Source organism: Amblyomma americanum, chromosome 10 (assembly GCF_052857255.1).
Source record: "Amblyomma americanum isolate KBUSLIRL-KWMA chromosome 10, ASM5285725v1, whole genome shotgun sequence".
NCBI lineage: Eukaryota > Metazoa > Arthropoda > Arachnida > Ixodida > Ixodidae > Amblyomma > Amblyomma americanum.
In genome coordinates this window covers 53,874,286-53,898,778 of record NC_135506.1, presented here as the reverse complement: position 1 = coordinate 53,898,778, position 24,493 = coordinate 53,874,286, and the positions used below count along the sequence as shown (strand labels likewise).

At 48.1% G+C, this 24,493-nt stretch overlaps 1 pseudogene; it reads left to right on the top strand.

The window, feature by feature from the left end:
• Positions 1–16,641: 16,641 nt before the first annotated feature.
• Positions 16,642–18,466, top strand: LOC144107818 (uncharacterized; annotated as a pseudogene).
• Positions 18,467–24,493: the final 6,027 nt, after the last annotated feature.

The following is a 24,493-nucleotide window of genomic DNA, read 5'->3' as shown; positions in this document are numbered from 1 at the left end:
CCAGTACCACTTAGCTTATTACCACGGATCTCATCGAAAGAGCTCAGGGATATTAAAATGTCCGATGTGAGACTTTTTTTTCTGATTTCTTTGCAGTTTTGGTGTTCAGCGCACCCCGTGGCAAAGCTAGGCCAAAAGTGGTCCTGCATTCCGCAACGGACAAGGGGTCGCGGCGACCACTTCAGGGGACCACACTCAGCTTGAGATGTCGACCAAAGCTCGAAATATGTAACTGGTAGACGGGACGCCGGGCGGACCAGAGGAATTTGAAGTGCCCGGCGAGTGGTAGGCTAGCAAGAAAGAAATACGTGCCACTCGAGAAGAGCGCGCAGCTTTTTGCGTAGCAACGCGCTGCTGAAGAGCAAGCGGGCAGAAAGATGGCTGCAAATTCGATAAAGGAGATAACGCGGATCCCGAATGGAGCCGAAAAGATCGTTTTGCTGCCATGCGGCGGCCCGCTGCACCTAGTCTAATGTGGCACCGCCTATTTGATTGACGCAATCAAGAGGGTTGCGGGTGTCAGCCCACATGTGGAGGAGGATGACGTGGTCTCCTCAAATATGAAGCAACTCTCGATTCTTGCAGTCACTACGAGCGCAGAGAGAAAGCTGTATTATGCGAGTCTTATGCCATCATTTTCGGCGACGAGAAGATGGCAACGACAGCCTACGTGGCGACTCCGGAAGACTTCGGCAAGGGCGTGATCGAGGACATGCCACTAGAGTATATTCCATCGAAAAATTATGTACAGACTGGAATGGCGCGGCAACCCGAATATTTTGGGCGTTCGCAGGCTCGGGAAGTAATCGAGAAGCATGCTTATTCTCTTCGGAGAAGAGACAGATGTTCGAAGGTACATTGTTCTGAACCGGGTGTGTCTAATCAAGATGTCATGTATACCATAAAAAGTACGATGTTTGCAATGCCTGTGACAGACTCGGCTTCAGGGAAGCCATCTGCTCGGACCCGAGCGACTAATATGCAAAGACCGCGGAATGGAGAAGCCACCGCGAGACCACCAATGCGTGGTGAAATGCTAGCTATGTGGCAAAGGGCATGTAGTGGGCGAGCGAAAATGTCAAGAGATGTGCAGGACTCCATGCGAAGTGAAGAAGCAGCAATGGGAGCAAGATTGCGCAGCAAGAGGCAACAGCTGCAAGCCACAAGGGACGGGGCGCCAGAGGAATAAACGGGAGTACTTCCGCGTTAGAGAAGACTCCTTTCCCAAGCTTGAATCCGCCGCGAGGGGGAAGACTGTGCCGCCGCCGAGGGGGTGCTCAAGTTTACAGACCATCGGGTGCTCGAACTCGAGGGACCCGAGGGTAGAAAGTGAAATGGTTAGAAATAGAACATTAGTTAAATGAAAAAGTAGTAGGTGTATACGCGCTATGCGAGACACATCTCAAGGATCAAGAAGATCCACCATTTATTGATCCCTACGTCTGGGCTGGAGAGCTACAGAACAACTGAGAGGAAGGGAGCTAGAAGGGGTAGGTATGCTGATACATCTAGGAGCAAATTGGCAAAGAAAAATATCAACTTGCAAAGAACATGTCTTGGTATCGGGCACAATTGCCGGAAAAAGGACATGGCTAGGGGTAGTTTATAAATGTAGGGACAGGGGACATATATATGGATGCAAGAAAACAAGGATCTAGTTAAGTGTCTCAATGACGATATAAAGCAGTTTGGAGACGATGCCGATATTATTCTCCTGGGTGACATGAATGGCCACATAGAGGATCTGGATGGATTTACAGACTGTAACGGGAAGTTAATGCCAGACTTCTGTGAGTGACAAAACCTAGTTATTGTAAATAGAGAAAGTAAATATGAGGGTCAGGTCACGTGAGAACCCTGTAACAGGTATATGACCATTGACCAGTGCCTAATTTTGCAGGGGATCTATAGCAGGCTCGCAATAATGCAAATAGGTGAAGAGGGGAAGTACTGCCTGGGAAGTGATCATAAGCGTATTAGTCTACAGTTTGGAGCCCTGATCAAAAGAGAAACGCAGAGAAGCCAAAAAGAGAACGCAAAATTAAACGACGAACAAATAGTGCTAATAGCAGCCGGCATAGAGGAAGCAATGGAGAAACGCCCCTTAGAAAAAGGGATATATAATCAATTAGAACTGCTCATTAGAATAAAACAAACAAGTAAAAGGAGTAACCCGCTAGAGGAAAGAGGAAACTATGAAGCTGGTGGAATAAAAAATTAGGAAGTTCACTGAACAAACACGGTTGGCTTCAAGGGAACACAGAGAAGCAAAGGGGGCGGAGTCATATCTGAAAAGGAAATTGGCCAAAAATGGGAATCTTATCCACAAAAGAAGCAGCAAGTGCAGGTCCTCGTCCAGGCTAAAATAAAGCAGCCATCTGATAGCTGGGTGGCTGAAGGTCGCGATGCAACAAAAGCGGGGCCAAGAACATCCTGGAATCATATAAGCTGGCTGGGTAAAATGAATCAAAGAAAACAGGAGCAGATTCAAGATGCTGAGGGAAAAGTTTTAGAGGGCGACGATGCTGCGAAGTACATTAGAGCAGTTATAGCTGCTGTCTTTTAGGTGTGACGATAAGGTAGTCTTCCCGAATAAGGAAGCAACAGAGGACAGCGCAATAGAAAACAGCTTAGAACTGACTAATCTTAGCTGGAAAAAGGCAAAAGCAAACATTCCTAAATGCACATCCGCAAGGAATAGAAGAAATTCCAATCAAGCTGATTCATGAATTTGGCCCAGGAAGCAAAGAAACGTGATGATAAAAGCATTGGAGACAGTCATAACAAATAAGCAAATTCCGAACAGCTGGGGACAGAACAAAAAATATTTGATTTACAAAGGGAAAGGAGATAAGATGAACATAAAATCCTGCCGAGCGATTAGGAAAGCATCTGTTATATACATGCTAGCAATGCAGGCCGTGAAATTAAAAAAATGCAGTCTTTGGTAGAAAGTAAACGGATACTCGGAGAACTTCAGAACGGTTTCAGAAGGGGTAGGAGCTTAGATAGCCTGTTCGTGCTTACCCAATGTATAGGAATAGCTAAGGCAGAAAATAGATCTCTGTATTTAGCCTTCCTGGACATAAGCGTTGCATACGACACCGTGAACAGGGAACTCCTGTGGAACATATATTAAAAGATGAAGGTATCGTTCATGAGGTAACTGATTTTCTACAGGAAACATATTGGTAAAATAAAGCTAAAATTACATGGGAAGGAATAAAAAGTACGAAAACTGTCAACATACCATTAGATTAAGACAAGGTTACCTTCTTTCATCGTTGCTGTGGATGCTTTATACGATAAATATGGAACGAAGGCTACAAGGAAGCAATCTAGGTTATAATTTGTCATACAGATTAGGCAGAAAGGTCGTTGAGCAACGACTACCAGTTTTAAATTATATGGACGATATTCTACTGTGAGCAGATAGCCAGGATGATTTGCAAACTCTGGTTAATTGCTGTGGAGATGGAGACGCTATAGGCTTCAGTTTTAGCGTAACTAAGACAGGTGTGGTGATTTTCAACGATACAACTGATCAGATGCTTACAATAAGGGCCATGAAATACCCCGAGTGGCCGAATACAAATATCTTGGAGTATCGGTAAAGAAAGGGCATATATACGTGGAGAAGCTCGAGCAGTCTATTATGGCAAAAGGGCGAAAAGATGCCGGTATAATGAAATAGAGCATTATGGCGGTACAACAAATATGATGTACTGAGAGGTATTTGGAAAGGAATAATGGTGTCGGGGCCTACTTTCGTGAATGTGGTTCTGTGCTTAAACGCAAGAGTTCAGTGGAGATTAGAAGTAAATCAGTGAGCTGTTGGAAGATTAGCACTAGGTACCCACGGGAAAACCACAAATGAGGCTGTACAGGGGTTATGGGCTGCAGTGGCATCTTAAGAAGCTTGGGAAGCTGAGAGTAGAATACTATACGAAGAACGCCTGAGGAAATTGGACAATAAGAGGTGGGCAGCTAAGGTATTTAAATACTTATACAGAGAGTTGACTCGCAATGGCGGAAAAGAACCAGGAAACTAACCAGTAAGTATGCCGGACACGAGGACGGAGAAAGAAGAGCATTAAACGACAGGTTCAAGATTCCGAAGGTAATAATTGGATTTATTGAATGGAAAAGAGACATAGAGTAGGACTATATCAATACTGGAAAATGCAGATCAGAAATGGAGCAATCTATGATAGCTCAAGAGGCAGTGCTCCACTCTTTGAAGCTAGGTCAGGGTGTCTAATAAGGGTGCAGCTGCAAAGAGAAATTTGACAAGGAAGATGACACATGTGCTGTGTGTGGTAACTGTGTAGAAACAGTTCAATACGTCATACTCGAGTGTGACGGTATCAATCTTGATGTCGCTGCAAGCACAGTCAATCCTCTTGAAGCTCTAGGGTTTAGGAATAACAATGCTCACGCAAGTAAATTTGCGGTAGAAGTTACAAAAAGAGAATAGAAGATTGGTGGCTCCAAAGCAGAGAGGTTACATAAGGTTAGAAAAGTAGCAAAAGGTATTTAAAGAAAATGGCGAATATTAATAATTTTACAACATCGTTAAACAGAAATAAAGAAAGCCGAGCCCGGTGGCAACTGCCGCCACCCCGTTTCAAAGGGGACGCTCCTTCCTTCCTCCCTTCCGTCCGTCCGTCCGTCCGTCCGTCCGTCCGTCCGTCCGTCCGTCCGTCCGTCCGTCCGTCCATCCATCCATCCATCCATCCATCCATCCATCCATCCGTCCGTCCGTCCGTCCGTCCGTCCGTCCATCCATCCATCCGTCCGTCCGTCCGTCCGTCCGTCCGTCCATCCATCCATCCATCCATCCATCCATCCATCCATCCATCCATCCATTCATCCATCCATCCATCCATCCATCCCTGCTAGCCAAGACCGCAAAGGAGCAAGCTTCAAGGGCGGGGTCTCCCGGGCTAAGAGCAAAGATAAGAAAGACGAGGAAATTGATAATCTAAAGAAAACAGTTGAGAAGTTAAAAGGGATTGTCGAATCATTGAGATCCGAGAATCAAAATTTGAACAACCGGAAACATCAATAGCAGCCCCCCCCCTCGATCGCAACATACCGTGGCCATAGATGCCGCTATAACGCGAAGGGAAGGAAAAATGGTAACTGAGGAGTCCCCCCCCCTCCCCGCGGCGAAACGCAAAATTAATGACGTATATCCAATTCAGGAATTGGAAAAAAAAGTATAAAATGTGATGAAATTGGACTTAAAAATGAATTCATGATTCACATAAATACTCAAATCCAGGCAAACCAAGGTGCAGCGCAAAAGCAAGGTGAAGAGTGTCAAAGACTAAGGAACGAAATGGTAGCCATTCATCATTGCGTGGCAGCAAAATACTTTACAGGCATTTTCGCAGCTTTAAAATGGCCATGCGCACAAATGAAAACCAAATTTGGCAGTGGAACTGCTGTGGGTTCCAGCACAAAAGGGCGCTCCCGCAACAGTGTCTCACTAATAGATGCGACGCCCCGGCGATTGCCCTTCATCAAGCTGGAAAGTGCGCGAAATTAACGGGTTACCAAGGGTTCTATAGCGGTAAAGGGATGAAATCAACCGCAACCACCTTCGTTAAACGCAACGTTGCAGCCATACAGCACAACTTAAACTCGCGAGGTATTGGAATTATGTTTCTAGAAATAATGACGGGCAGAAGGAAGGACCTTCTAGCTTATTTTTACTAAATGTGTACAGATCACCTAGGCATAAGAAAATTAGATTTAGGACCTTGATACGCAAAGCCATCAAGGTAGCGGGCAATGGCCCCCTGATAATCGTAGGGGATTTTAACGCGCAGCACCAAGAATGGGGCTACGCGAAACAAAACCCAACGGGCAGACAAGTGTGGCAGGATGCGCACGAGCTAGGGCTCACCCCACATACGGACCCCGGAGAGCCCACAAGGGTGGGGAATATATAGCGTCTGTGTCGCAAACCTAGGAGGTCTACAATCATACAACTTGGAGCTAAACTTTAGAAGCGATCATTCCATTATCGTTTCGGCCCTCAAAGAGGCGTCAAAACACGCAGGTCGCGACAACCGGCGGTGACGGTATAGGATCACTTCAGGGCACTGAGAGGAGCCGCGGAACTGGGGCGAATCGAGAAGCTATAGGAGAATGGACGGAGGCCCTCAAAAAGACGCAGAAGAGGATAATGCCCCGGCTATAGCGGACAGTTGTTTGCTTCCCATGTGCGATGCCAAGCAATGTATGGAAAGTCGGCTAAAAAGTAAAAGTGGAATCGCAACCTCCGAAGAATGATCGTGAGAGACAACAAGGATATTAAGGCTTTACGGCATTCAAATTATGCAAATAGAATTGGTGCAACAGACGCGACGAAATGGAGGGAGACATAAATCTCTCCAAGACTGAGCGTTCTCCGGCACTTGCTGGACCCGACAAGCTTGCAAACACAGTCAGGAATTAGATTAGGAAAAGTCCGACGCACGTTCGAGGGAGTCGACGCGGAGTTCATGGACAAATTGGTGAAAACGTGCGTTGGGGATGGACAACGTTCCTCCCTCCCGAACTATGGTGGGGTGTCGAATGAGGCGCTAGACATCCCCATCAAAGTGGCGGAGATAAGGGCAGGAATTGTGAGACTAAAGATGAAATTGGCTCCATGCCCTTTCCGGGTTCGAACACGACCGCGGCGGCCCCGCTTCGATGGAGGCGAAACACAAAAGGCGCTTTTGTGCTATGCGATGCCAGTGCACGTTAAAGATCCCCAGATGGTAGAAATTATTCCGGAGACCTTTTCTACTGCACATTTTTCCTTCCTTTCTTATTTCACTCCGTCCTTAAATTTATTCCTTCCCCTACGGCGCGGTTCGGGTCTCCACCGAGATATGACACAGTTACTGCATCATTTGCTTTCCTAAAGAAAGAACAAAGCCAACCTGACTGAATCACGAATAAGATGCTCAGGAATGTAGACGATGGATCCTAGACTCTTAACAGAATATATCGGAGAAGTTTGGAATAAAGGGAGGCTACCCGAGCATTGGAAGACAGCCAACATTATAATCATACCGAAGCTGGGCAAACCCCCTGCAAGTCCAACTTTCCTTACGTCGTGCGTACGGAAATTGATGGAGCACGTCGCGCAAACAAGGCTGATTCGTAAAAGGACTTACGGATCTATCAAGGGCTTCCTATTGGGCAGGAAAGCCTGTATGATATTCCAAAGCTAAGAATCATCCCCGATTGAGCTGGGAAGCAGGGGCGCGCCGCAGGGCTCGGTCTTGTCGCTGTTTCTTTGCAACGCGGCAATGAGAAGCCTCCCGGTCAGATTAAATGAGCTACAGGTGATAAATTTCAACCTGTATACGGGGACGATATCAATCTCTGGGTCAACCAAGGGAGTGATGCACACACGGAAGAGTTCTTACAGGCCACAACCGACATCATTGTCGAGTATGGAGCCGAGAGGGGGCTCGCATGTGTGCAGCAAAAGTCAAAGCTCCGGCGCAACAGCATCCATCTGGCGGAAGAGGCCACTACCAATCAAGGACTGCCACGGCCGGGCTGGAGTATAGCGGCGGCGGCGCGCCCGCGATCTTCTCCAGACCGGCCGTGGGACTGCAAGGAATGCCAGCCAGAGAGAGAAAATAAACTTTATTACTATAAAATAATCTCCGCGTGGTTCACCCAGGTCCGAGGAACCATTGGCAAATACGGTCCTTCAGGCTGGACCGATCAGCTGTCGCTGAAGGGCAATTCGTGTGAACCAGCTTCGCCTCCCTCTGCTCATGGCTGAGTTCCTATAAACTGAGCGCTTTTGCGTTGCTCGGGGCAGTTCCAAACCCTGTGGAGCATGTCTGAAATCTCTCCGCAGGCCGGGCATATATGCCTTTGTTGGGTATTGCGCTGGAAAAATATTATTGTGTCGAGCTAAGTTTGGTAGTGTGCGGGCTTGCATGTTTCGCCATAGTGACTTCCTGACGAGTGAGGTCTTTGTGGGGGGCTGCGTATCTCCTGCGGTTAAGGCGGTTGTACTCTGTGGTTTCAGCGCATGTTGGAGGAGACGTAGGTTCGGAGGTGGATGGCGACGGGGCTCGGAATGTATGGCCTCGAGCTATCCTCTCAGCCGCCTCATTGCCCATGCCTTCGATGGGCAGGGACTCACAGAATACTGTGACGGGTGCGAGTACCGGGAGTGCGATTCCTCATGATGTGGGTGGCCGCTTAGCAGAATTCCCATTGAGGTACGCCTCGCAGGCTTGCTGCGAGTCGCTCATAATCGTAGTCATTTGCTCAGTGGTGTGAGCGTGCTTGTTGGCAAGCGCGATTAATTGCGACTTCCTCAGCGTCCGCTGTGCTGTTTCTGCTTTGAACCGTGGCGCTAGCTATCTCATTCCCTATCGAGGTTGATTGTGACGGTTGCTACCGCAGCCGCCCGACCTTGGTAGGGCGCCTGGCGTCAGTTAAAAGAATATCTGCTTTGCGACATATGACCTTATGATGTTTTTCTTGGCTGGGGCCTTCCGTCGTGCACCGTGGCGTATGGGGTCCAAATTGGTTGGAATTGGGAAGACGTGATACTATCCGCGGGTGGCCAAGGGTAGCTGGTCAGCGGTGCGTAAACATATTCTGTGTGGGGGTGACGTCCCAGCCGTTGAAGTGCCCTGATGCCTGTACAGCTGTGGCACAACCGACGTTCTTGAGCAGTGATGAGGGCTTCCTTGCGCTCCGCACAGGTACCGAAAGGGCCCATGGCATGGATGGCACCGGTGGCCGAAGAACTGCAAAACCAGTGCACGGACGTATGTCTACTGCGGCCAACACGAACTCGGAGGAGCCCACGAGTGTGCCAAAATCTGTAGCTTCTGTAGCGACGACCACCCCACGGGGGGACTGGACTGTCGTAGTCGATACTCACGGCCTCCTGGGAAACCTAAGAACGAGCGAAACCGCGGGTTTCACCACCAACACGGAGCCACGTGCCACCCAAAGTAACCACTGAAAATTACCCCCCCCCCTCCTCTGCTGAACAACCACTCACCCCCGACCAACATCAAGGAGCGTGGCCGCTCCAAATCCTCGAATTCCCAAGCCCGATCGAGTTCTGAATCCAGACCCAGGGGCCAGAGCTGCTCTACCTCTCGGAGCCGGGCCAGCCAGGAAGCAGCCCCGCGACAGAAGCCGCCTGCATGGGCAAGTGGGCCTCCTTCGCCTCCCACTGCTGTGCCGGCCATGATCGAACAGGCTGTATCCGCGGCTACTTCCAGCTTCACCGCTAGGTTTGAACAACTTAGCAAGCAATATAAGGAAATGATCCGCCGAGGTAAAGGACGCGCGTAAACACAGCTGCGAGGAACTGGCGAATAAGTTTCTTTCCTGCTCCCACGCAACTTCCTTCATCCACGCAACGTTCCTAACACGCGTCCGAGGACCCGTCCGCCCGCCATGTTAGGTGTCCGTACCCATGGCTCGCCGCCCGTTCTTGACGTTTCCCGGGTCACGACTGCGCGGCCACGTTTTCGGCGGTTGCAGTAGTCTTCGTCAAGCGTCTTGAACGTGTCATTAAGGTGGTCGAATTGAGTGCCGATCGAGTCGGTGGATGATAGCGATGTTCTGGTTGTATTTCTCGTTTTGGTCTTGCATCCAACGTGGGTTGAGGAACTTCCACGGGTTCAGGACTCCGGCGCCGAAAATCCTGCTGTGCAGGAGGCGCGACTTGTTTGAACTTTTCACATCCTGAATGGAAGATCAAAACGAGAAATACAACCAGAACATCGCTATCATCCACCGACTCGATCGGCACTCAAGTCGACCACCTTAATGCCACGTTCAAGACGCTTGACGAAGACTACTGCAACCGCCACAAACGTGGCGGTGCTGTCACGACCCGGGCAACGTCAGGAACGGGCGGTGAGCCGTGGGTACGGACCCCCAACATGGCAGGCCGTAACCCATCCGCCCGCCCGGTGGACACCATAGGATGCTGTGTGCAGCAGTGGAATTACAAAGATTTAGTAACAAATATGATTTCGGCGTTCATGTCACCCACCTTCAAAGTAAACCCGAAATCATTCTTCTCCAAGAGGTAAACAACCCCCTCCAAAGCGATCACCTATGTGGATGGCAACAAAAAGGTGGCCACACAAGCAAATTAGTAACGTGTTGTATAATGCCTACTGTCTGGCTCGAGCACCGTATTTCGTTCAACACCTCATCACCGCGCATTCCCGCGGCTCCGGGCTCCCCGGTCTCAGCGTGTAGGCAGCTACATGAGGGCTCTGAACTCTCTTAACTCCCTCTCCTCTTTCTCACGTGAATATATCTATCCTGATTGTATGCTCCCGCTCTTATAAGCAGTTTTACCTGTGACTCCGACCGGATAACCCTTCGTAATGGCAATCAAGCACACCACTTCCATCACTGCAATCGCGCACATTCTCACTGAAATTATTCCGCGCGGCCGATGACGACATAGCAGCCTATTCATCTCAAATATGTACAGTCCCCTGCGCGTCCGCAACACAAATTCCGAACCCCCCAAGCGAATTCGAAGTCTCGGGCAGGAGAAAATGACCTGCTCATTGCAGCGGACTTCAATGCACCTCATCATATGTGGAGGTATCCACGCAACACCGCCAACGGCACCTCACTTATTGTGGCAGCGGCGCACAACCACCTGATCCTGCTCACAGATTGCTGCCACCCTACTTTTCAGGGAAACAGCGTCAACAGAGATACTCTCCCCGATCTGGCGTACGCTATGCGTAGGGTCTGGAAGCGACTTGGTACAACACAGGGCTGAGCTTCGGCAGTGACCACAACGTCTGCGAAATCGCCACCGGAACAGGCATCAACAAGCAAAATCTCAAGCAATCGAAAATCACGGATTGGCATACATTAAGGCAAAAGGAAACCACTTCAACTACTCAGGACGATCAGGAATGGTTTCGCTGCATGAAGGAGAAATACGACCTCCACGTGCACTAAATACATCACGGCGAGTGATGAGGCTCCGTAGACAGACCGCGACCTCCTGAATGTATGGAAAGTTTGATGGAGCCTTACTAGACGCTGGAAACGCCAGAAGCATAACCTCCGCCTGAAACTCCGCCTAGCCCAGCTAAACAACAAAATTCAAGCGTATACGCTAATGAGCTCACTATTAGTAACTGGCGTCAGATTTGCGACAACCTCAACGGCCAACTCGGCAATGACCGAAACTGGAACCTAATCCGATACCTCATCGAGTATACGGTTGCACTAAAGGCGAGAACGGCGGGACAATCAAGCGGGTCCTGCACGCTGCACCTGCCACAGACACAGATATCGTAGACCGAGCATGGGCTCGATATGCGGGCGACCCCACTTCACCCCTGGTACCCCTACCGGATTACTCGGGGCCAGACAACCCACAGCTCGACGCTCCCAGAAATGAGGCGGAAGTCTTCGCGACGGCCCGATCTCATGCTCCAACTCAAGGAGGATATCCTGGACCTCATCTCATCCAAAAATGAGGGAATTATTCTGGCCGCAGACATCAAATGAGCTTTTGATAGCATCAGTCACGAGGCTATTCTCACCAGCCTCGGAGGCCTCCGATGCGGACAGAAAATGTTATACTAGGTGCGAAATTTCTTCACTGACCGAATAGCCACCATCAGCGTGGGGAACTCAAGACTGACGAACGGTCCTCCCCGCGCAAAGCAATACCACCTGCGCAACGGCACCCCGCAGGTTACGATGTCGCCGCTGCTGTTCAAAGTTACCATGATCCTCCTCGCACACATGCTCGCGGATCAGCTTGGTATCCGTCATATGCGCTCTACGCCGACGACATCACGGTCTTGACAACCACTGGCTCGGCAGGCGACAAGGAAGCGAACAAGCCATGCATGGTCACCATCGAGGACTTTGCCGACGCTGCAGGACGAGCTGCGGCCCTGAAAAATGAGATCTACATTCGCGTCCATTAAAAGCCCCTTTAAAAAGGAGCAAATCAGTCTCCACCTGCAAGACCGCGAACTCCGAGAGGCCCAGACCACTTAGGCCGTGGTTCAGACTATCCGGATCCTTAGCATGTGGATCAAGACCCGTGGGACACGCCAGTATATCATCACAGGGATCACCTGCACCACAGACCAGACCTGCCGGATGATCCGTGGTTACAACGCTCATCATTCCACGGTGGACATACGGCCTGCCCTTCCGCAATGCCACCAGGACGGAAGAGGAGAAAATAGAAGCCCAAATCAGCAACATTTGTCCGTAAAGTTCCGAGACTGATTACACTAAAAAATGCAATTAACATTCAACTCATTTGTGCAGCACCCTTTCGAAATAGTCTCCCTTGCAGTCATACACCGCTTGCAACGCTTCCTGAGGTCTTGGAAACAGTTGGAAAACTCTTCTTTTGGCAGGGCTATCAGCTCCTTTGTCGTACCGTCTTGATTGGCCTCCACGCTCCCCATCCAGAGACTTTTTAGGGATCTCTTCTTACGAGGAAACAGGAAAAAATCGCATGAGGAGAGGTCAGGCGAGCATGGCGAATGGGGAAGTACAGCAATTCTGTGCTTGGCGAGAACTTTTGTCATGCTGAGAGCAGTGTGCGGCCTTGCGTTCTCCCTAGCTTGCGTTGTTGGAAACGTTGGAGTGTGGAGAAGGCTCCATTGTCCAGATGCCCATAAGTTAGGGTGACGGCGTCGCAGTGCACGCATATGTTGGACCACTAGGATATAAAACTCCTGATTCACCATCTGCCCTTCTGGGACGAACTCGTGGTGTATGACACCTCCGGCAACGAAAAAAACTATCAGCACCATCTTTGTTCTGGTCTTCTGTCGCCGCACATTTCTCGACGCCGCGGAGAGCTTGTGGACCGTCAATCGGCCCTAGCTCTGGCTCTTTGTTTGAGGATCGTATTTAAAACACCACGTTTCGTCATCAGCAATGATGCTGTGGACGAATGCAGCATCCTTCTCTGCCTCAGAGGACAAATCAGCGCTCACTGATGTCCGCGTGTCCTTCTGGTCCTGTGTGGGGGAGTGCGGCACAAGTCTGGCATTCAGCTTTCGTTTCCCCAAGTTCTCACGCAAAATTTGGTGCCATGTTGCCTTAGCAATGTCGGGACCATGTGATAGCATGCGGACTGTAATGGTGCGATTTTGCTGTACGATTTCCCTGATCAGAACCACGTTGTTCTCATTCCATGAGGTTAAAGGGCGCCTGTGGCTTGACTCGTCTTCCACTGACGTTCTCCCCGAAACGAACATCTTGTGCTGCTCGAAAGCTCGCGCCCGCGATAATGCCTCGTTGCCTAAGCGTCACGAAAGAGCCCATATGTCTCTGTGGCTGTCTTGGCGAACTTCACACATAATTTTGTGCTTACACTGATCCATAACAGCGCGACAGACGGGACAGAGAAGAGGACACACTCACATAAAATATGCAGACGACTCATGACAGCGTATTTTTCTACATGGAGTGCTGTCTAGCGGTTGTCATAGAAACTAACTTAAATAGCTCAGATTAGCACGAAAAGATGGCGCTACGCATATGCACCAACATGTGTTTTGGGGCATCATTTCTAGGTGAGATGCAAATAAATCAGTCTCGAAACTTGACGGACAAAAGTTGTATAAAATTGCACTCGGTCTTCCGAACTCTGCCCCAACCGAATGCCAGCCAGCCTCTCAACGCGGACGCACAACTCCCCGTCTCCCAGGGCTGCATGCCGGGGCCGGGGAGAAACGTCTTTTCTGATGGAAGTAAAAGTAGTTCAATCAATCAATCAATCAATCAATCAATCAATCAATCAATCAATCAATCAATCAATCAATCAATTAAATGGAATCTCAAGGGCACCGTGCTCCAGGGAACGTTTTTTTTTTATAGATAAAACGCATAGAGGTTCTTACACGGTATAAAATAGTAAGGTGTCTTAACGAGCGCTCGGCAGGTGACGCAGAACGCGTGGCCTGCGCGATCAGCTCCGGCGGCGCGTCGTTTCTCCGGCCGTCCCATCCGGCGCGTAGCGCAGCGGAGAAGTGTAATTATGCTAACACCTTAACACGCCGCGAGGTGGTGACCTCAGCCCAAGGCTCAAGCGGCGCTCGCCTGGCCGGCACTGCCTGCGATTTAAGCGGCGACATCAACCCTGTTGGCACGTTTTCGCGCAGAAGAACAGTGAATACGAAGTCAATTTCTTTTGACTCCTTCTTGCAGCTACAAAGAAGTCGAGGTACGTTGTTAAACAGTTACGGATTGCTTTTGCATGCAGCTTTAGTGGTCGTCTAAAAGCCGACTGGGGCAACCGAAGCTTTTACCGCGCAACATTTCGTCCAGATTGCATGCCATCGTGCTGAATGGTTTTTTTTTTGTGTTGCAAAAGTTGCCGCGCTCTATGACAAAACTCAGGTATGCTTTTTGTGCCTGTCACTCGATTTTTAAAGTACTGGGTAGCAACTTTACAGCGAAACTCTCTCTGGCTCGAACAACGTAATTAATTATGATAAGCGCTCGTGGATTGTTTATACGCCACCACGAGAGTCAGAAGTTCTGAGATTTGCTTTCCTGCTCTTGAAGCGAGAACTTTTTGCTGGGCTTTGTTTTGCTATGTTGCATGTGTTCCTGGTAGGTGCGAGTGGTTTCGTGTAGCTAATGTGATCCCGCAATTAAATTATTTGCTGTGTGATAAAAACTGCATCGGTTCTCTGTCATGAGCTTCGCACCACAATCCTATCTGCTTCTGTATTTTTCAGATAAATGTACTGCTGCGTACCTTTCTGCCACTCTGACAGAAAAAAAAATCTTGGAATAAGTTTTCATGAATTTCCCGCGAATGATGATCGCCGCCAAGCATGGCTGAAGGCCATATCAAGAAAAGATTTTGTCCGAAATGACAAGTCTGCTAGCAGTGTCGTCTGCAGCCTTCACTTTTTAGATGCAGATTATACTTTGGGGTCCACAATTAAAGCTGCGGCGCCTGAAACGGGATGCTGTTCCGAGCGTGTTCGCGGGTTACCCAAGCTACATGCGGCCACAACAGCCACAAAAAAGACGTAAGTGGGAGCGATTGACGCAGAATTCTACTCCAAACCAAGAAAGGGCATCAAATTTATCGAGCGTCCATGATGAAGCTGCTGGTTCAGCCTGTGGTCGCGAAAAAAGCACAGGCCATTCGGCAACTTCTGCCTGCTCGTTTCCTGTAGTGCATGAAGATAGCCTAGCTGATTCATGCACCCTTGTTAGGAGATGAAGAAGCAAGTCCTAAAGGCGCATGATATGAGAAACCAAGTGCAGAAGATGCAGTCGGGGAATTAATTACAGCTGTCTAGTGAGGCACGTACTTGATTGCGCAAAACAAACTACCGATGACCTTCTTCCGCGCAAGCAGTCGGATTCAAGGAATGTAAACCGAATGAGAGTGCAATTGTTCAGGAAAGCAGATGCTATCGGGTGACTGCAGCGAGAAAACAGCCGCCTAAATAAGAAGCTCAGTGGTTTTGAAAACCACACTCTCATTCGGCGTTGAGAAAGTGCTTGGACAAGTTCGGCAGAGCCCAGTTCTGCTTAGAAGACTGCCTAGCGGAACAGATCGCCAATGCGTCAAGGCAACGGCCCATGTGGTCTCCAGACTTTTTTTGGGAATGTGTAGTTTTCTACTACTTGTCCCCTAAGGCATAGCGACGTTACTTACGCAACTGAGGGCAGTTGAAATTGCCTTCAAAAAACACGCTACTTCACTATGTTGGCAAATCCAACAGTGAAAGTGGGATCACACCATTAATGAAAGGACGCCTAAAGCAAGAGGTGGGGCAGCTGAAAGAGCAAGCGCGGTTTTCCTCAATTATTGAGGATGAAATGGCTATAAGCTTCAAATACATCTACGATCGTAAAATGGACTGCTTTTTTGGTCAGCAAACTGTGAGGGAAGACGCTGGGACAGGAGAGAATGTAAACAACATCGTGCTTGCCAACAATTGGTGCTGTGTTGCGTTGCAACAAACCTGTCCACGTCGTACAAAATTCCTTGCGGCTTTTTCTTCACTAACCGATTAAGTGTCAAGCTCCTGTATCAGCTGACAAAAGAAGTGATCGCTGAAGTTGAAAAGTGTGGCCTCAACGTCGTCCGGATCGTCACGGATAACCACAAGATTAATGTCACAATGATGCACCACCTGGGCAATGGCTCCCTCAAGCCGGTGGTCAGTCATCCATGTGATCCAGAAAGAAGCCTATTCTTGTCCTTTGACCAGTGTCATGTTATAAAAAAAAACGTGCGAAGCCTTCTTCTGGACGGGGAAATGACAGATGGCAGAAAGCCAATCAGTCAGCCAATAACTGGAGAGTTTGTGAAGCAGCTCTTCCTTCAAAAAAACGAGATTGTAAAATCAGTTCGATTCCTGACACAGAAGCACATAGAGCGAACTAATTTTGAGAAGACGCCTGTGGGCAGAGCAGTGCAGCTGTTTTCAGATGAAAATATCTCGACGCTTTCTTTTTTGAAAGAATACCCCAGTTACCACCCTCCGGCAGAACAGTTCAGGAACGCAGACGCAACAATATTGTTTATGCATGAAGATGATGCAGAAGTGGTTTGCCATCCACAATGTGGCCAACCGAACAGCGCATGCGCATATGAGAAAGCCTGACCAAATGCACTTTTTTCTGCGTTACCGACGAACGCCTACAATGGCAGGAGAAGGAGTTCCCAGACTACCTCGAAACTCTCTACAATGCTTGTAAAAGGAGCGGGAAAAAGTTTCTTAGTGTTGAAACCTACGAAGCTAACTTAATTGCTGACAAGCAAATCTACGGTACTATGCATTAGGTACCTTCTCGAGAGCGGCTTCTTTTATGTTTTAACAAGGAGCTTCTCGAGCGACTCCGTCGAGCCCCTCTTCAGTTCTTTGCGACTAATGGCTGGCGGCAGTGACTGTCTGGATGCAAGAGCCGTGACATTTAGCCTGGAGAGGACCTTGCGGACTGGCAGCCTGTGCCCATCCCAAGCTTCAAACGTTGAAAACAGACAGACTGTTTTGAGGTAGGTGCATGTTATTTGAGCTCCGGGCGAGTGCTCATAGTTGTGAACTGGTTGCCTCTTGTTTCAAAATAGAAAGCTTATCACATTTCAGGCCCTTGCACAACTAAGATTTCACGATGCAAGCAGCTACTAGTGTTGTAGCCTGCCTGCTGACTGGAATTTTTTACAGTTCAGAACACACGAGCACGCAAATCCTGCTGTGCCGATGGGCAATGTGTTACAAGCAGTTTTTGCTTTTAAGTGGCTGCTGCTTAGTAGTGGTGGCAACTTTAATATGTATTGCAGTATGCATGGTGCCTCCCTGAATGTGACGTCCTCCGTACTTGATGTTCCGGCTGAAGCAACAGCACAGGCAACCACGCATGATTCGACCGAGACAGCGCAAGTTGCCTTAGTCAGGTATATCTTGCATCGAATGTTTCTCAAGAGCTTACGCTTGGCCGGCTCGCTGGAATACTAGTGCTGTTCTTTTTCAGCCAACAGCGATTTGTCTAATACATATATTTGGCTGATATGAATAGTGTGCATATTTTTGTTTCAGGTAAACGGGAACTGAAGATTTTGTGATGCACATTGACGAGCTCTTCACATTCCTGAAAGCGATGCCTCGCGAGTGCACACTCGTTCACCTACTCCACCCATGTGAAGTGCCACCAAAAAGCGATCATTTCGCATTATGTCAAGGCTATAACAACTGTGTGGTATCAATGCCCAAAATTTGAACATTTTGAGGGAATGCACGTTGAGACGTGGCGACATGATAAATGTCATATTTGGTTTATGCACAAGCTTTGTCTCTACGTGCTGTCTAAAATTTGTTCCGCGGAACTTTTTTATAGGTTAGTGCCAAGAGCCGTTTTTTTTTTGTGCTCTCACAAATGGGAATACATTTCAGAATGTCTAGCTCCATATACTAATATGGGTATGTTCTATTTCAGTGCAGCGGCCCCCATCAAGCATAGCAAATGCCAGCATCGCTTATATAGCAGGGTTCGTGGCGAGATCAGTTGAGGAGCGGAGAACATGCAGCTTCTGCCCTCCCCTGCACAGTCGGATGGACATAGTCCCGTGCTGATGGGGCTTATTGACCTGCAATCAAGGGGTGGGCTAACATTCCCAAAGTCAGAATTTGTCACGGTCCTTGTGACCGTTAAGAAGGCTGTTGACATTGCCCTGCCACACATAAAAAAGAGCAACGTGCGTCAGCAGCTGGCTCAACTGTTATTGCCTCGACTACAGAGCATCCCCCTTTTCGTTTGCCCAGCAAGGGATGACCACGCCGCAAGCACACTATCTGTAGTGCTTGATAAGTTCATGAGGCCACTCTTAGCCAACGTCGGCGCTACTGTGACAGACTGGGCTCCTTACCGCAAAAAGCTGGCCTGCAAGCCACTGCACAGGGAAGTGCTCCGTGTTTAAAATAAACACAATGTAAAAACGGATGCCGAACAATATGGCTCCGATTTTGTCTTTGTAAATAAAATGTCATTTATCCTCAAATGGTTTTATCTGTCCTTCTGCCAAGCTGTAGCTTCGGCGCTTTAAACCCTCTTTTTTGCTTGCCGCGCACGAAAGAAAAAAAAAACGAGACTAAATTCGCCTCAGTTCCAACCATACACCACGTAAAAAAAACCTTATGCATTGCAGGCTTTTATTTATTTGGGGATACTGCTAGCATCTTTCGAGGCTGTAGCAGGATTTGGGCATAATATAATACATTTGAACACGTCACAAAAGAGCCATCCACAAAAAGGAAGCCCAACATTTGAGTGGGACAATGCATTCAGTGGCATCTGCAAGCATTGAAAGCTAAATATATTACACGCATGTAAGTACAAATCACATTTGTACCATTTCTAGAGGAAAACTGACAGAACTCCTTGATCTCTATATATCAAAAGTAATTTCAGGTTCTAAACTAATATGTAAAAGAACTGCAGAATTAAAATAATCCTCTCCGCTCAAGTGTAAAATGTTCCGTGTTTCGAAACCATGCACGGCTACAGAAATAAAGAAAATTGCCTGCGTGTTGTGAAACGAACGCTCTCATGACGATCTGCCTCATCCCGGTCCTAAGTCTGCGTCATATTTAAAAAAAAAAAACAATTGCCTAATTGCACCAGTCAGCTACTTGTGCTGTGCGATAATTTTCTAGTGCGCGTCGCACACAGACTGCGAAAACTGCGTTTTCGTCTTCTGCGCCCGTCCACATCAGGGAAAGCGATGGGTGGATGGATGGAAGGTAGGAGCATCCCCTTTGAAACGGGGCAGTGGTTGTTGCCACTATGCTCAGTTTTTTTCCCTTCATTTTTGTTTACTCTGCCGTAAGTTGTTAATACAATTCGCCATTTCCTTTGAAAAAACGTCTTCCTACACTTGAAAACTTATGTCACCTCTCTGCTCTTGTACCACCAATCCTTCAATCGCATTCTACTAATTTCCACCGCAGATTTATTTACATGACTATTGTTATCTCTAAACCCTAAGGCCTCAGGAAGAGTGACTGTGCCTGCATCGACATCAGGATGGATACCATCGCATTTTAGCTAGGATGAGGTGTTCTATTGTTTCTACAGATTTACCACACACAGCACATGTGTCATCTTCTTCGTCAAATTTTTTTCTGTAGCTGCGCGTTCTAAGACACCCTGACCTAGCTTCAAAGAGGAGGGCACTGCCTCTTGGTTTATTATAAAACGTTTCCTTCCTGATCTGCCTTTTCAAGCATCGATACAGTTCTACACTATGTTTCTTTTCCATTGAATCTATCCAATTTTTACCTTCGACGTTTTTAACCTGTCGTTTAATGCTCTTTCTTTCTCCTTCCTCGTCTCTGGCAAACTTACTGGCCAGCTTTCTAGTTCGTTTCCGCCACTGTGTGTCAACGCTCTTTCTGTACAGGTATTTAAATACCTTAGCTGCACACCGGTTATCATCCAATTTCCTCAGGCGTTCTTCGTATAGTACTTTACTCTGAGCTTTCCTCTTTATCTATCTATTTTTATCTTTTCTCGTGCTTCGAACATCGCCCAGCCCATATCCCCCTGCACTGCCTCGTTTGTGGTTTTCCCGCGGGCACCTAGTGCTAATCTTCCGACAGTTCTCTGATTTACTTCTAATCGCGACTGAACTTCAGCCCTTAAGAATAGAACCGCATTCCCGAAAGTAAGCCCCGGCACCATTATTCCTTTCCAAATACCTCTGAGGACTTCATACCTGTTGCACCCCCACAATGTCCTATGTTTCATTATCCCGGCATCTCTTCGCCCTTTTGCTATGAGAGACTGTTCGTGCTTTTCCGTGTACATATGCCCGTTGTTTACCCATACCACGAGATATTTGTATTCGGCCACTCGGGGTATTTAATGGCCTTGTACTGTAAGCTCCTGATCAGTTAATTGTGCTGTTGAAAACCATCACACCTGACTTATTTGCGCTAAAACTGAAACCTAGACTGTCTCCTTCGTCTCCACAGCAATTCGCCAAAGTTTGCAAATCTTCCTGGCTATCTGCTAACAGTACAATATCGTCCGCATACATTAAACCCGGTAGTCGTTGCTCAACAACCTTTCCGCCTAATGTGTATGTCAGATCATAACCTAGCGAGCTTTGGGTTGCGCGCGCCACGGTGCGGCGATAGGAGCAGTCACACCGCATTACGCTATCTCCGTGCGAATGGGACGGCCGGAGCAACGGCGCGCCGCCGGAGCTGATCGCGGAGGCCACGCAGAACCCCTCGCAGTTCTCTGCTCTTGGCCAGATGGCGCCACGCGACTGCGCCTCCTTTTGAAATTCGAAACAGCGAAGTAAATGGGGTAGGAATAGACGTCAGCAAGGAAATGTTGCAATATTGTGGAAATACATACATTGAGAGGCAATGAAAACAACTAGTTTCATTACAAAGCTTAGCCAAAATGAGTAAACAACCAAAAAATGAGGCGCATATTTTCCGATAAATCACAGTGTTTACCAGTCGTTCTCGTGGCCTTCAGGTTATTTAGCGTGTGCGAAACATTGGGACTTCCAATAATTTGCTTGCCACCAGTCTGATAAAAAGTGGATGCGTGCATTGGTCGGCCATCCGTAATTCATCAACCCGCCAACCGAAAAACATTCAGGGGATTTAGTCCAACACACGGCGTGCAGAATGAGCAGTGGTGCGGACTGCGCTTTGAGCAGATTAACCTGATAGCTGCTATTTTCTGTACTACAGACATTAAATAACTGAAATTTGTAATTCTTGGCATAGTGTGAAAATATCACACACCCGCCAAAAGAGTTCAGGCATGACGAATCAGACCGCATATGCTACTAACGGGCTTATATATTGCACTCGTAACCTCATTCGGCATTTAGATGACTAGCTTTATTGTCAAAGAAAGTAAGAACCTCTAAAACCGGTGTCACTGATGATCGAAAAGAGCACATGTACGACCTACACGAAGGAGCACGGAAATTAGACCTCGGTTCTCTCGCTAAAATCACGTTTTTTTTTTCAGTACTGCAATCAATAATATATACTTAGGAAAGCTTTCACAGTTTCCTCAGTGTTTGCGTCCTGTTGCCCATTTCTTTGCTTTGCAGTACTGACGCAACGTCACTGACGCATAGTAGCGTAAAATCTGAGCCATATAATTGTCTCCTTGTGATCAGGGCAATTAAGGGAAGGAAAAACTGTAGCTTTCGTCAGCGCACGACGATGTATCTCCTCCGAAGCAATGCAACGCGCTAGTCAGCCGTCAAAAGGCACTTGAAAAAAAAAAAAGAGAGGAGCAAATATGCGTAAAAAAGAATAAGGATAAAAAAGATGACACCGAACGCACGGCAACTCCGCTTCGCCGCAGCGCTCCTGCGCAATGCGCTGCAGAAACCCAACCGCACAAAAGAAAATGAGCTCGGCTGAGTGACGTTCACGATCCTTGTCGACACGACTGAAGTAGACGGGATTGGTGGGGCTGTCAAGTGGTCAATTTTGATGCGCTCAGCTTTCGAAAAGTATATGCTTCTGACACCATCTAGTTCGAGTCGATGGCAGCTCCCAAGGGCTATAGAAGGTAAAATGTTCGGCGACACTTCAAACAAGTAGTTGAAGCCGCGCGATGTGGTGTCCGAGGAGGATGATTCCTGCGGGCCCTCCTCTGCAGACATGTCTTGATTCGCCGCATCCTCTTGAGGACCCTCCAGCCGCTCGTGAAGAACACAGCGTTTACAATTGGCTGCGTATAATATCGTGCCTCTCAGCAGGACTTTTCTGTTCATTCCTGACTTTCGACACGTGTGCAGGGCAGTCAAGAAACCTTGCTGGCACTACGTCTTTCGCAAGACACGCTCGCCGCGGTGCACGAACGAGTACACGGCCCCACGTTTTCGACAAGAGATGGGGCTCGAAATGCTTCTCACATAAATAGTCTGAAGGCTGCAGCAAACTGTCCTTACGTGGGATGGCATCTCTCCATACCTTCAAACGTTCTCCGTCCTTTGATGCCGAAAATAGGGACAATTATAACTTTTCTTTTGAGGACATGTAGCCTGTCGTGCGTCGCGAAACAAAGCACTTTCGTCCCATTGTCCAAGCACCGAAGCACCGGCGACAGCACCATGCACCACCAGAATCACAATACGGTCATGTTTCAGTCAAAGAACAACAATACAGACCGAATTGGAAGTCCGTGCCGAAAGAAACTTATGTTCAACGGCGCGTTTATTGCAAGCAGACGACAACTTGAAAAAAGAAAAAGAAACCAGTCACAAAGCGCACAAGGTTGAAAAACAGCGCTGTTTGTCTGAAGGGGTTGACGTTCTTTTGAAGGTTGATTGCAAGCAGTCAGTATGCAGCCATCGCGCACTTAACCGTGTTGTTGACCACTTCATCGAAAATGACCTGACCCTACTCCAAGCGGACAAAGAAGGTGGCTTCGTATGTGGTACTTCCGACAAGTTCTTTTGGAGAGAAGGCAATGGCTGCTGTAGCGAAAAACTTTGTGCCTGCCATTCGGAAGCCCTCAAGGTTAAAGACTGAAGCCATGAACCTACTGAAGGAAAGCAATTCGGATAAACTTTCGAACAGTGTCAAAAAATGCAAGGGAGACCGCCTGCGAGTGTTTTTTTCGGCAAAAACACATAAGGGGGGTTGCCCTCTGAGAGCCATCATCACGGAGGCTGGTTCATGGCAGAAGGTAGTGAGCCAATTCCTTCAGCAACAGTTGACGGCCCTCAATGTGCAGGACCCTTTAAGCGTGGCCAGCTCGGCAGCGGTTGTGGACACTCTTAATATCGGTATTCCTGGTGCCAACATGGCCTTTTCAGTTGACATTGAGGACCTTTTTTACAGCATTCCTCACGATGAAGTCGATCTTTGTTGCTGTGCGTGAACTTATTGATCTTTGCAGTACGGTGAACTTTCAAAACGCATGTGGCATGTCGGTTGATACCTTTTTGGAGTTGTTATCCTTTTACCTGTCATCAACCGTTGTTGAATTCAAAGGCTCCTTGTTCCTTCAGAAAAGTGGAATATGTATTGGCTCTAGCGTCGCTCCAGTGCTTTCTCAGATATTTTTAGCAAAATTTGACAGAACACTTCATCACAATCTTCAGGACAAGCGTGTGTGCAAAGTTTTTCGGTACGTGGACGATTTTTTAGTACTCTTGGAGCTTTTACTTAATGACACTCTGCCTGCAGCAGTAGACGATGTTTTGAGTGCTTTTAAAGCTTCTTCACGCGCTTTTAATTTCACCCATGAACTCCCTAACAATCATTCCATCAGGTTCCTAGAACTGCAAATAACCTTCTTTGACGATGGCCATTTATGCTGGATGTTTTTACCTAGAAGCAAGAACGCTCTGTTACCGTTCAGTTCTGCGCACTCTAAGGTTGTAAAGAGAGGCATTGTGATGAATTGTTTCCGCAATGCACTGGAAAAGAGCTGTCACCACGCTATCAAAAAGAGCCTCGATAACCATGCAGTTCCAACGTTTGGAAGCCACAGGGTTCCCTAATAATCTTTTGAAAGCAGTGGCTGAATCGCTGCTTCAGAAGCTCAAGAAAGAACGGACGAAGCCGGCTGATGGTGGAGCAACTGAACGCCAAAAGTTCGAGGTCATGCCGTACGTGCATAAAGTGAGCCACGGCATCAAAAAAGTGGCGGCCAGGCAGGGAGTGAGTGTGGTGTTTTCTGCCCCTTGCAAGCTTTCGGGTCTGTGCTCGCGCATTTTTCGAGGCAGGGAAAGGAACTACGTTTTTACAACGCAGCACGAGAACCGCTTCACTTCGTGTGTTGCTCAGGTCGTGTACAAGTTCCCCCTCACATGCGAAAGGGTATACATACGCCAAACAGGTCGATGTATTAATGACCGGTTGCGTGAGCACCACTCCTCACTGGGGTCCGATGACGGGGCCAACTTGCCTCGCCATTGCAACGAATGTGGGTGTTATCCACTGTTCAGCAA